A 12445-nucleotide genomic window follows, 5' to 3' on the forward strand; every position below is an offset into this window, starting at 1 on the left:
ATCAGTAGCCCTTCGTTCAGTTACGTATTGCTACAGAGAACAAAAGCTAAACACATAGGTCAACATTACACACCCTTGCTCTAACAACAGAGTCCATGTTATCCAGTTTGTTCGTAAAAGGGCACAATTTTATTTTATTTTTATTTGTATATATTTTTTAAAGTAGGATAAGTAGCCTAGATGAAGGAAAATACTGATTCATATATACATTTAGTCTATTTTTTTTTTTCGTCAGAGGAACACAAAGGTTATCAAGGGAGTGAAGAATATTTTCCTTTCAAAGTTTTTATTCAAGGGTTAAGTAGTTTTTTCATTGTGTAGGGAAAAAAGGGAGATTTTAACGAGGGAGATACATGAGTTCTTTGTATTTTGTATGAGGTTGTTTTTTATTCCCAGGATGAACTAGAATGTTGGCTGTAACTTTTCAGGAGGAAGTGTGTGTGTGTGTGTGTGTGTGTATGTGTGTGTGTGTGTGTGTATGTGTGTGTAGTCACCCTATTAGCATAATTTGACTCAGCACAGCCCACCCCACCACACTAATCAGCCTCACCATCACTCAGCCACACTACCACTCGACCACACCACCACTCAGTCACAGTACTACTTAACACACCACTACTCAACCACATCACAACTCAACCACACCACCACTCATTTGTCACCACTTTCCACACCACCCTTTACCCAACACACACACACACACACACACACACACACACACACACACACACACACACACACACACACACACACACACACACACACATACATACACACGTTGTGCATTAGTATTCATGCACATGGACTCAAAATGTTGTTTCCTTTGGCATATACTTGTGCATGTGCGTGCGTGTGTGTGTTTCTGTGCGTGCGTGTGTGTTTTCTGTGTGCATGTGCGTATATATCCTTGTGCGTGTGTGTATGATATGCTGATGGAATCTACGTGTAGCTGGTGAATGTGTAGTTGTTATATATAATTTCGTTTATGCGTTTTTTTTTGCATTTATTTACGGTTTAGTATGTGTGCTCCTTGTGCGCGCGTGTGTGTGTGTGTGTGTGTGTGTGTGTGTGTGTGTTTATATTCTGTCTTTTTATATTCATTTCATGTATGGATAAATTTATAATATTGATATAAAGTGAATAAAAAACCCACAATACACCATTTTAGTCTTTGCTGTAACCCGTCATTAACACTAGGAGCGGTGTAGAGTTAACGAGCGTCGTCTTCAGCATACAAGAGAGGTCCGTACACCAAAAACAACTTTAAATCATTTGCGTGTGACTATAGTATGGGTAGTTAATGTTAGTGTACCGAGTGAGGGGAAGATATATGGTGCTATAATGGTGAAGATTATATACCGTAGGAAAGACACATGGTGCTATCATGGTGCCATCATGGTCAAGATTATATACCGTATTATTATAAATTTTATATTTCTTTTCTTTGACAGTGAAATAATTGGTATATTTTTTTCGTCTCCGTTTTCTGCATTTGAATTCCATACATTCCATCATTAGTTGTTTACAATATCATCACTACCGAGTCACCATCCTCCCATCTCTCCCTCCAAACATTATGGTGGCGTAAACCGCAGAATTCGAGAAATTCATTATCTCGCCGCTCGGAAGACCACCAAGACAGTCTTAAGAAAACAAGAAACATTGTCCTATGAAGAGAATTTAAAAAACAATAATCACCCGTAATCGCAAAAATAATCAGTCAGGTGAAACAAATTAGGTTAGGTGAGGTGAGCTGAGGTTAGGTTGGGTGAGGGTTAGGCTAGGTTCAGTTAGGTTCGGTTAGGTTTTCCGTCGCGTTAAAACCATTCAGTGCACATTATCTCATGCCAGACATATTTACATGATTAGTTTGTTCACTAATCAGACGTTCAATCCTCTACTAACCGCCAAACGTCATCTAAAGAAATCTATCAGCGTCATTATATAACCAGCTAATACGCCGCAAGTCCCAATCTGGAGACTTTTCATTTTCCTTTTTGTTATTTGGTAATTTTCATGTTCTTGGTTGTCTTTGAACGACACGATAACAAAAATAGCCGCTGACGACCTGACAATCAGCCTCCGGTGAGAGACACGGTATCTCGATCACTAATCACTCGGGACAGTTTTTACCTGAGACACCTGATGGGTCCTTGACTGATGAGTTGGACAGTCAAACATGTCACAACGTGTCACATGCACACACTTACGCAGGAATAATTGCACTCAATATTTTTTTAGTGCTTAAGGTATTTAGAGACAAGTGGAGAGAACGAGATCAAGGGGGAAAACTCTCAAGGGCGCCACTGGAGAAAAATGAATTCAAAAGGCGTAAAGTCAGGTAGTCAAATTTACCCTGGTGGGTTTTTCCCCAAAGCAGTTTTATGGATGTCCTTTCTTGTGGCATAAATTTGACTGCATGAGCCTTATAATGATGAATATATGGCAGAATTGGTGTTTATTTAACTCCAAAAACAACCATGAAGGAGCTAACGTACACACGGTGTGAGAGAGGAGGATGATGGTGGAGGAGCACAGGACGCCCCGCCGCGCCCGACACACACTCTGTCATCTTAGTCCTACACGTCAATTATTCAGTGAGTGTCTCTTGCTCTCCCTCCCACCACACCTGATGGACGGCTGTGGCGTGTATATTGATTTTGAGAGATTTTGTGCACCATTGATTGATTAGGATTATATATATATATATATATATATATATATATATATATATATATATATATATATATATATATATATATATATATATATATATATATATATATATACTGTAGTATTTACGGGGTTATATGCAGTGGTATACGTCTACTTTTAGTGTTCACTTCTTTAAGAGGAGACGAAAGGGAACTGGTCACAGTTCACAGTTAAGTCTCCTAATAACTGGTAACCACAGTGGGTACACCCTGGTCCCTGGTATCGATTGGCCAGCAGATCTAAATATAGGTAACAGATTAACCAACAACAATAGTCTACAAGCTATTAGAGTTCAAAATCGTTGGCTGCTGGATCATGGGATGAATCAGACACAGGAAGCGACTGATAACACAGGTGGTTCAAGAATAAGTGGTCGGCGAAATTTGACGGAGGCTTTTATGCGTCTCTGTGTTGGAGGTGGTAATAGTTAATACTTCATGTTACTTATACACTTACAAACAAACTTTTCACTGAATGCAATAGTAAATTTGTGGTTAGTAATAATATCACCAACTGGTTATTAACAACTGTTAATTTTTTACTCTCCCTACAAAGAAAATAATGGAAGTAGGATATTTAATTTATCCAGGATTTTAATTTATTTATTTTACTCTACTTGTTTATATGATTGAATTTATTTTTGAATTTTATATGAATTTTCATGTTTTAATTTTTGACCCAGTAATTATATAGTATTGATTATTTTATTTAATGCTCATTATTTTAATTATTTATTCCTCTTTTCATGAATTTTAAAAGGGGAGAAATGTAAACATGAGCTGACGACACACCTTACCTCATATATCGTCTCCTTACCTGCGTCACACATGGTCATTAGCATTAATCTATTGCTTCTTACTCGTTCTTGTCTTAAGATTTATTAATACGTATGGCTGTCATGGAGGGCAAGTGTAGTATACTTTTCTTGATTTTAATCTTTAAAATATATATACTGTACGCCTCTCTTAGCCGACATCTACGTCAGGTTGCTCTCGCCATAAATCAAAGCTTCTTGTCTCTGCTCCACCGACCCGGGCGGCCCTGTGCAGCTCACCAACAACTGCAGGGGGATTAGTGAAGCGTGATTTGGATTTGTGGTGTGAGTTAGTGATTGGTTAGGTTGATTGTTATTGATGATGTGGTGATTCTGAGGTAGGATTTGTTTGTTTGTGTTTGATGATATGATTTTTCTGTATGATGGTAATATTTATGTATGATGTATTTATGTATGATTTGCCGTTATTATATTATGTATGATGCTGTGATTGTTATACATGATGGTAATACTTATGCATGGTGTGGTTATTTCCATGCCTAATGCTAGTAATTTCATATATTTCTAGGCGATAAATTCCACGAATGAAAAAGATTATTTCCATGTATGAGTCTATTATTCCCATGTATTAAGTGACGTTATCCCTGTATGAAGCGCTTATCTTTTCTAAGGCCTCAATCGGTTATTATTTCCATTCATGATTCAATAATTTTTCCATATATGATGTGATTATTTTCCCGGTAAATAATAACTCATCTTGTTACGTTTCCTTATTAGTTAGATTATCTCTCTCTCTCTCTCTCTTTCTCTACCTTCTCCCTAAAAAAAAAAAACTTAAATCATCCTGTGTCAAGTTTGTCCATTTTTTCGAACATTTACTTAGTGTCCGGGGCAAGAGTATATATATATATATATATATATATATATATATATATATATATATATATATATATATATATATATATATATATATATATATATATATATATATATATATATATATATATTTTTTTTTTTTTTTTTTTTTTGTGATGTGACTCTGTGGTATTGATGCTCCCACCTCCATTTATCATGTGAGTGTCAGAACCATCTTGTTTGGCCTCTGAGAAGGATTCATCGTCGCTTTAAACATATATATACACACACAAAAAGAACAAAAAAGAATAAAGACGAAAATAAATACTTTTTCCTGTTTGATATTTTCTTCTCAAATGTATTTTTTTTCTTAGTCTTCAAAACAACCAATTATCATCTTGGAGAATTTAAATTTATTTCAACACCCCCAAAAATGGCTGATTAAATTTTGTTCTAATAGTCATCAAAAAGTAGTTTATCCTCGTTTCAATTCTTAGATAAAAGTGGCAATTGTTGAGTGATTTAAAGCACGTAAGGTCTTAGGTATTTCGTTGATGCTAAGTCGAGACAGGTGGAGGAACACTGTGAGGTGGATCATACCTTGGGCGGGGGTCACTCTTACCTTGCTTGGTTAATTAGCCAGCGGTGTTCAGGTCACACTTCAGGTGGTGGAGGGAGAGAAAGTGTCTGTGTGTGTTTGTTTACGGTATTGAGGTGTTGTTGGGAGGAGATGGATAGATAGATAGATAGATAAAGGGGAGACAGATATAAACAGAAAGAGAAAAGACAGACTAATAGATAAACAGACAACTAGACAGAGGTAGAAAGACAACTAAACAAAGAAACGAGAAGAGAATAACTGAGAGAGAAAGAAACACAGAAAGAAAAAGAAAAGATAAACGAAGACAAACAAACAGAGAGAGGGAGAAAGTACCTACGTGCCGAGAAAGTAATAAACGTAAGAGACAGAGAGACAAAACACAACGAGAAAGAGACAAGACGAGGCAGAGAATTAAAAGAAACAGTTTAATTTACCACGAATAAAAGAGAAATTAAGGAGTTTCGTGTAAATCATTAATGTCCTCAGTATTTAGATGTGGTTAATGTTTTCTAATATAATCAAGTTGTGAGTCTTTGCTGTATTTTAAAGTCTCTGGTATAAATGTTAAATGACTGTGTTTGGAAAGGAAGAATTTTTAAAAGAGGTGTTTGTTAGTGTGTGTGTGTGTATGTGTGTGGGTGTGGGTGGTTGGTTATGTTAGATTAGGTAAGATTAAGTTAGGTTAGGTTTGGTTAGGTTTGGTTAGGTTAGGTTAGGTTAGGTTAGGTTAGGTTAGGTTAGGTTAGGTTTGGTTAGGTTATCAAAACATCAACCACTCACTGAAGGATATTCCTAGATAGCAAAATTACGAGAACTCAAGTCAGGATGGAAAATGACAGAATGGACGACACCGACCACACACACACACACACACACACACACACACACTACCACTGTTGACACACACACACACACACACACACCTTCACGTTTCCTCCTCTGTCACTGGGTGGTTCTGCATCACTCCCCACATCACCTTTCCTTCAGCACCTCTCTTGTTTTACATTATTTATGTCATTCCTTGTCTACTCTTCCTCCTCGTGTGTCCCTTTTAGTTGTCTTTCTTCTTCTTGTGGTTTTTGGTTATTTTCCTTGCTTTATTTCTTTTTTTCTATGTTTGTTTTGGTTTTCTGTTTTCCGTCTTTTTTTTTGGCTTCTTCCCTAATCCTCTCCTTCATTTCTTTTTCTCCAACTTTTTCTGTGCCTATTCCTCTTTCGCCTTTATCTCTCTGTCTCATTTTCTTCTTCCATTCTCTTTCTCTGTCTACCTTCCAGCTTATTCTTTTTGTGGTTTTTTCTTCTACGCTAATTTTCTCTTTCTCTCTCTCTTTTTCTTCTTTTAGTCAGACATCGACCGACTTGACATACTCATCTTTCAGCTGCTGCCAATTACTGCAAAGCCTCTGTAACAAATGCTGGGCGCAGGCATGTAGGTTTCTCTTGTGGAGGAGAACAGGCCAAGAAAATTTTCACCTCTGTTTATCATTATAGAAGATGACAGACCATTGGGAAAAAAATATCTCTAACTGTTAATAGGAGAGAGAAACCATAGGAACGTTTGGTCTGTTAATAACCCATTTTTTTAATAGATGTAGAAATATACTTCTATTACCTACTATGGAAGTAAGAGCAACGTTTACCTATGAGGAAGAATTGAGACTATGGAAACGGAAAAGCTGAGGCTGTGAAAACAATGCTCTATGACTCTCCCCGTACAAGAGTGTGTAAATATCTCAGAAACTTTAGCTATACAAGAACATTTTATGTAGAAGAAAGGAAGCCATGAAGACATTTTACCATGAAAATGTATATTGAGAAAGATTAGGCCTAATGCACATCATGTGAGACGCTTAATTTCACGCAAATCACAGCATTAGACAAGCACTGTGTCGTGGCGGAGGTGTGTTGCTCTGTTGCTCTTCTTTATCCACAGTGACTCAAAGTGATCAACCGCGTCACTAGTTCGAGTCACACACCGTGACCTTCGTTGGTCACTCCGTACGCTGTGGCGGGGAGACGGAGGCCAGGCAGGGTCATATAAGCGGTTAAAATTAGTGTTAAGTGTTGTGAGTCTGTTTGTGGTTGTGTTCTTTATTGCTTCCTGCGTTTGTGTATTAGTTACTGTGGCTTACACACACACACACACACACACACACAACTCCCTCAACACACACACTGACACCTTTCTCTCCACACACACGACACCCCCCCCCCACACACACACACACACACCCCCCAACACACACCACTGACACCTTCTCCACACACGACACCCCACACACACACACACACACACACACACACACACCTCCCTCAACACACACACTGACACCTTCCTCCACACACACGACACCCCCCCCCCACACACACAAACACACCCACTCAAATACACACACCTGCATTATGTCAGACGGTGGGGCGAGAGAGCAGCAGCTTGTTAGTGGTGGCAGACAGCTCGCCTTCTCCTCAGCACAGGTTTCTGGATTATTTATGGCCATGTTTCTCCGCCATTCCTTAGAGGGCTAATGTGTTAAGCTTAGTGTCAGGTACCTTGCACACCTACACCACCACAGGTTAGGTTAGGTTTGGTTTGGTTTGGTTAGGTTAGGTTAGATTTGGTTTGGGCTTACTGTCAGGTTAGGTTAGGGCTTATTGTCTGGTTAGGTTAGGGCTTACTGTCAGGTTATGTTAAGTTAGGTTAGATTAGGGCTTACTGTCAGGTTAGGTTAAGTTAGGTTAGGGTAGGTTAGGTTAAGTTAGGGCTTACTCTCAGGTACCTTGCACACCTACACTGCCACATGTTAGGTTAGGTTAGGTTAGGTTAGTGCTTACTGTCAGGTACCTTGCACACCTACACTGCCACAGGTTAGGTTAGGTTAGGTTAGTGCTTACTGTCAGGTACCTTGCACTCACATACACCCCCACAGGTTCTCCCTCCTGCAGCAACACGGTCAGTTACACACCTCAGGGACTGAACTCTTATGCAGGGCAGTGCGTTCGTAGACCAGATTATTTTGAAGAATTTGTTGTGGTTTAATTTTGGGGCTGTTTATATATTACGGTTGTTTGTTTACTTATTTATCCTGTTTGTATGTTTATTTGTTAATTTATTTATTTGTCTATGGCTCTTATTTTAATGGGACTTACTTGGGTTAATGCTATTGAAGCCGTTTTTAAGATAATAGAAAAGAAAATATAATGATGCGATTTATTTTATTTTCACCGCAAGAGATAATTTTCCAATGTAAACAATACGTATTTATCACCTCAAGAGATACAATTCTTCATACCTTAAAAAAAAGGTAATGAAGACAGAATTAACGTTAATTTAAGACTACTTTTAATGATATTCACCATAATGAAGTTTAGGTTAGGTTGGGTTAGGTCAGGTTAGGTCAAATTAGGTTAGGATAGGTTAGGCTAGGTTAGGTTAGGTTAGGTTAGGTATTCCCGAAGGCGATAGTTGGTGAAAGTCGCCCAGAGTCATCCAGTCGACGTCTTCATATAGAGAACAGAATTCCAGGTAGACTCATCATCTTTGGAAATTGAACCGGATCGATTTCCAGGTATGGCCCTCAGGACACTTACCTCATTGAGAGTTCTGAGAGTTGAGAGGTAATAGACTTAAAAGGCCTTTCAATTATAGTAAATTCAATAATAAAAGAAAAATCATTATCTTTGGTAATTTGTTATTCATATGTACATCATATACACTGTACACTATACTTAAATTGAACTGGAAAATGTCCAAGGAAATGTTCGCATTTGTAAGTAGATTAGGTGTATCTGTGGTGTATAAATGTATGTATGTATGTATGTATGTATGTATGTATGTATGAATGTATGTATTCATTTTTAACTTTATATGTCGGTAATATACAAGTGGAATGATACATACATGATAGTTATAATTGCACGCACACACACACACACACACACCCACCTCTATCCATACGCATTCGTTCTATTTCTCTCCTAATATAACTTACAGTCTGAACCTTAAAAATAACATAACACAAATTATCTTTATACGCAACACCTCCATTACCATCAGACCATCTGTTGAGGTGTACCCTACCACCGTCGGCTCTCAAAACGCCTCAATTTCATACCGCAACACATTATCGCTAAATAATCCCGTCTGTCTTGTAATGGGCACGTGTGGTGGATTATATTGTATTCACCAATGTTTTTTATCGTAGTCTAATGATCCCTTTTAGTGTATCTTATGCCATCGAGAAGCTCCTGGGGTTTAGTGGATTTGTTATGGTAAGTTGAAATAGAGGGTAAATGGAGGGTTAGTTGCTTGCTTGGTCGGTCCTGAAGCGGGAGATAAGATGGAGGTGGGTTTTTAACTTTTTATTGTTAATGAATATGAGGAAATTTATCTGTAGCCATTTCCTGTAGAGTATAACATCGTATAATTTTATAGCCTCGATGTTTTATACCATGTAGAGATAAACTTGCTTGATTGTTATAAATACTATCATTTATTGTCACCTTTTGACATTCACCGCGGCCCTGACGTTGCTATAGCCGAGAGCTGCCGTCGTGTCAGTCAGCAGAAGCCGAGGTCTGCAGGTAGTTTTTATAGTCAGTTCCTTATATCATAATCAGTTGATCGACTTAAGACTTGACTGAGTTTCTTTATGAATACGATGTAGACGTATATATTGTATATTATAGTGTTAGGAGATAATAATGTCTTGAAAAAATACTACGTTGTTCTTTAGTTCTGTTGCTTTTATTACCAGCTTCGTAAATGTTCATAGTCGTGAGTGTTGGGTCTTCGTGGTCATCATCTCTACCGTCGTTTATGTTAGTTTTTATTTACCCGAGAAAAATTGTGATTAAAACCTCACCTGATGATCACAACACACAACACTTGGAGGTCATTAGGTGACGGGGAATGAAATTTTATCACACTTTCTCAGCTTTTTCTTTCCATTTTGTGGCTCCTGTATAATATGTGACGAAAAACAGTGTTATTAGATCCAGAAGTAAATGCCCGATATTGCCAAGTGTTCAGGGAATTTTGTCCGTAACTGTACACGTTGGTTAAGGCGTCGAGGAAGGAAGGGAAGGGTGGATATTGGTTTGCCTTGCTTTTCTAACTTGTTTTCTTTTCCCTGTGGTATAGTGAACAACAGGTTAGGTTAGGTTAGAGTCCCCGGCTGGATCCTGCTGGAGACACGACCTTTGTCCCGTCTTATCAGAGCATCTGGTGGTATGTAGCTACCCCCCCACCGCGTTACAACCTCTCCTACGATCAGAGCAAAAACTCCTTCAAAGACTCCCACTAGATAACGACAACAACCATATATAGTTCCTCAAAAGTTACCAAATCTCAAAAGGTCCATTACCACCCCCGATCTACACGGCCAGGCAATAGACAACCTCCCTAGACCAACATAAGGCCCTTAGAATACCCAGGGTAGGATGTCTAGTGCCTGTACCGACAGACAATAACTAACCCATGACACAACCCTAACACACTATTAGCTTAGCTAGGCGGTCAGCCCGCCCTCTCTTACCTCCTCCTAAACTTCTTCAATTTCCGAACTATAACTTCCCCACTCAATCTTTCTTCTTCACCCTCCTTAAAAAAAAGCCCCCACAACCACCCTGTCCCCACTACAACCTCTTTTACGTTCCCATTACCACCCTGTCCCCATTACAACCTCTCTTACGTCCCCACAAATACCCTGTGCCCTCTAATAAGTCCCTTACTATCTCAGAACCTAAAGGCGTCACCCTTCTGCAGTCTTGTCTCTTGTCCACACCACTCGAGGTTCTCATTGGTCACCACCTAGACTACAAGAATCAACACCCCTTTACAGCAGTCTCAGTCACTCTTGTCTTTCTCTTTATCACTCTGCTGCGTTGCTCCACTCCTTCTATTCCTCCTCCTCCTTCTCCTTCTCGTCTCCTTCCTCCCACCTCTTCCCTCACACCCACCTCGTCCTCCATTTCTGCCTCACACCTCTTCCTTCTTCTTCTCTTTCTCTTTCCTCCCCCAATCGTCTCACTTTTCTCCCACTTCTTCTTTCTCCTATTCCCTTCTTCCTCCCACCTCCTTCTCCCTCCAACCTCTTCCTCCCACCATCTACCCCTTCCTATCTCCCTCTCCTCCTCCTCCCCTTCCTCCTCCTGCCTCTGGACTAATTTAACAACTGTTCAGGTAGTCAGGGCCTCAAATTAGCTCTTCATTAGTAGTCCTATTCTCTCCCTTCCTCCCTTCCTCCCTTCCTCCCTTCCTCCCATCCTCCCTCCCTTCCTACTTCCCTCCCTCGCTCTCACCTCCCTCAATGTGTCGACAATGATCTCATCTTAATTTCGATCTCCTGTTTCTAGCTAAAGGGAGTTTTACTGTAGTATGTGTGTGTGATTGTCTGAAGGAAGGAAAGAAGGAAAGAAGGAGGGAAGGAAGGAAGGAAGTAAGGACTTGAGGAGAACATGGTTGGTGTGGTTTCTTTTTCCTCTTCTATCTATCTATCTATCTACCTTAATCACTCCACACTGCCATTACCAAACATGCGTCTCTCTCTCTCTCTCTCTCTCTCTCTCTCTCTCTCTCTCTCTCTCTCTCTCTCTCCACACACACACACACACACACTGCCATCACCAAACATGCGCTCTCCACACACACACACACACACACCACATCATCAAACATGCGCTCTCTCTCTTTCACACACACACACTGCCATCACCAAACAAGTTAACCTTGCCATCATAAACTCATCCTCACACTTCTCACTCTATCTCCTAGGTTCACCTTTACGTCCTTGCCTATTTTGTTTATCCTCTTTATTTGTCGTCTTCCTATGTCCTCTTACATGTTCTGTTCCCTGTCTTCGTCTGTCAACTTCACCGTCAATTTATTCCTCCGTCTGCCATCCCATTCTTCAATATTATTCTCTGTTTTTCATCTCATCTTTCGGTGTACTTTTTTTTATCTCTCCCTCTGTCTATCTACTCCTCCGTCTCTCTATCTCCTCCGTCTGTCTCTCCCTCTGTCTATCTACTCCTCCGTCTCTCTATCTCCTCCGTCTGTCTCTTCCTCTGTCTATCACCCCGGCTATCGCTTACTTCACTGTCCCTCCCTTTCTCCTCCGATTATCTCTCACACCATATCTGGTTGACTGCAGCAGGAATAAATCTCTCCTGTGTGTGTGTGTGTGTGTGTGTGTGTGTGTGTGTGTGTGTGTGTGTGTGTGTGTGTGTGTGTGTGAGTGTGTGTGTGTGTGTAAGTGTCACTTAGGCACTACCTTTATACACATCTGCTGTGTTGTGCTGGTTTGAAGTGGCACCATGGAAGAGCATGTGTTTATTACCAGTGTTCCTCTTACCTGTGTGTGTGTGTGTGTGTGTGTGTGTGTGTGTGTGTGTGTGTGTGTGTGTGTGTGTTCCATGCCAATGAAGGATAATCTCTCTCTTCTCTTCTCTTCTCTCTTCTCTTCTCTTCTCTTCATCCCATCTATCGTTGAGTAAACCTT

This window comes from Homarus americanus, unplaced genomic scaffold, assembly GCF_018991925.1.
Source record: "Homarus americanus isolate GMGI-L3 unplaced genomic scaffold, GMGI_Hamer_2.0 scaffold3353, whole genome shotgun sequence".
Lineage (NCBI taxonomy): Eukaryota > Metazoa > Arthropoda > Malacostraca > Decapoda > Nephropidae > Homarus > Homarus americanus.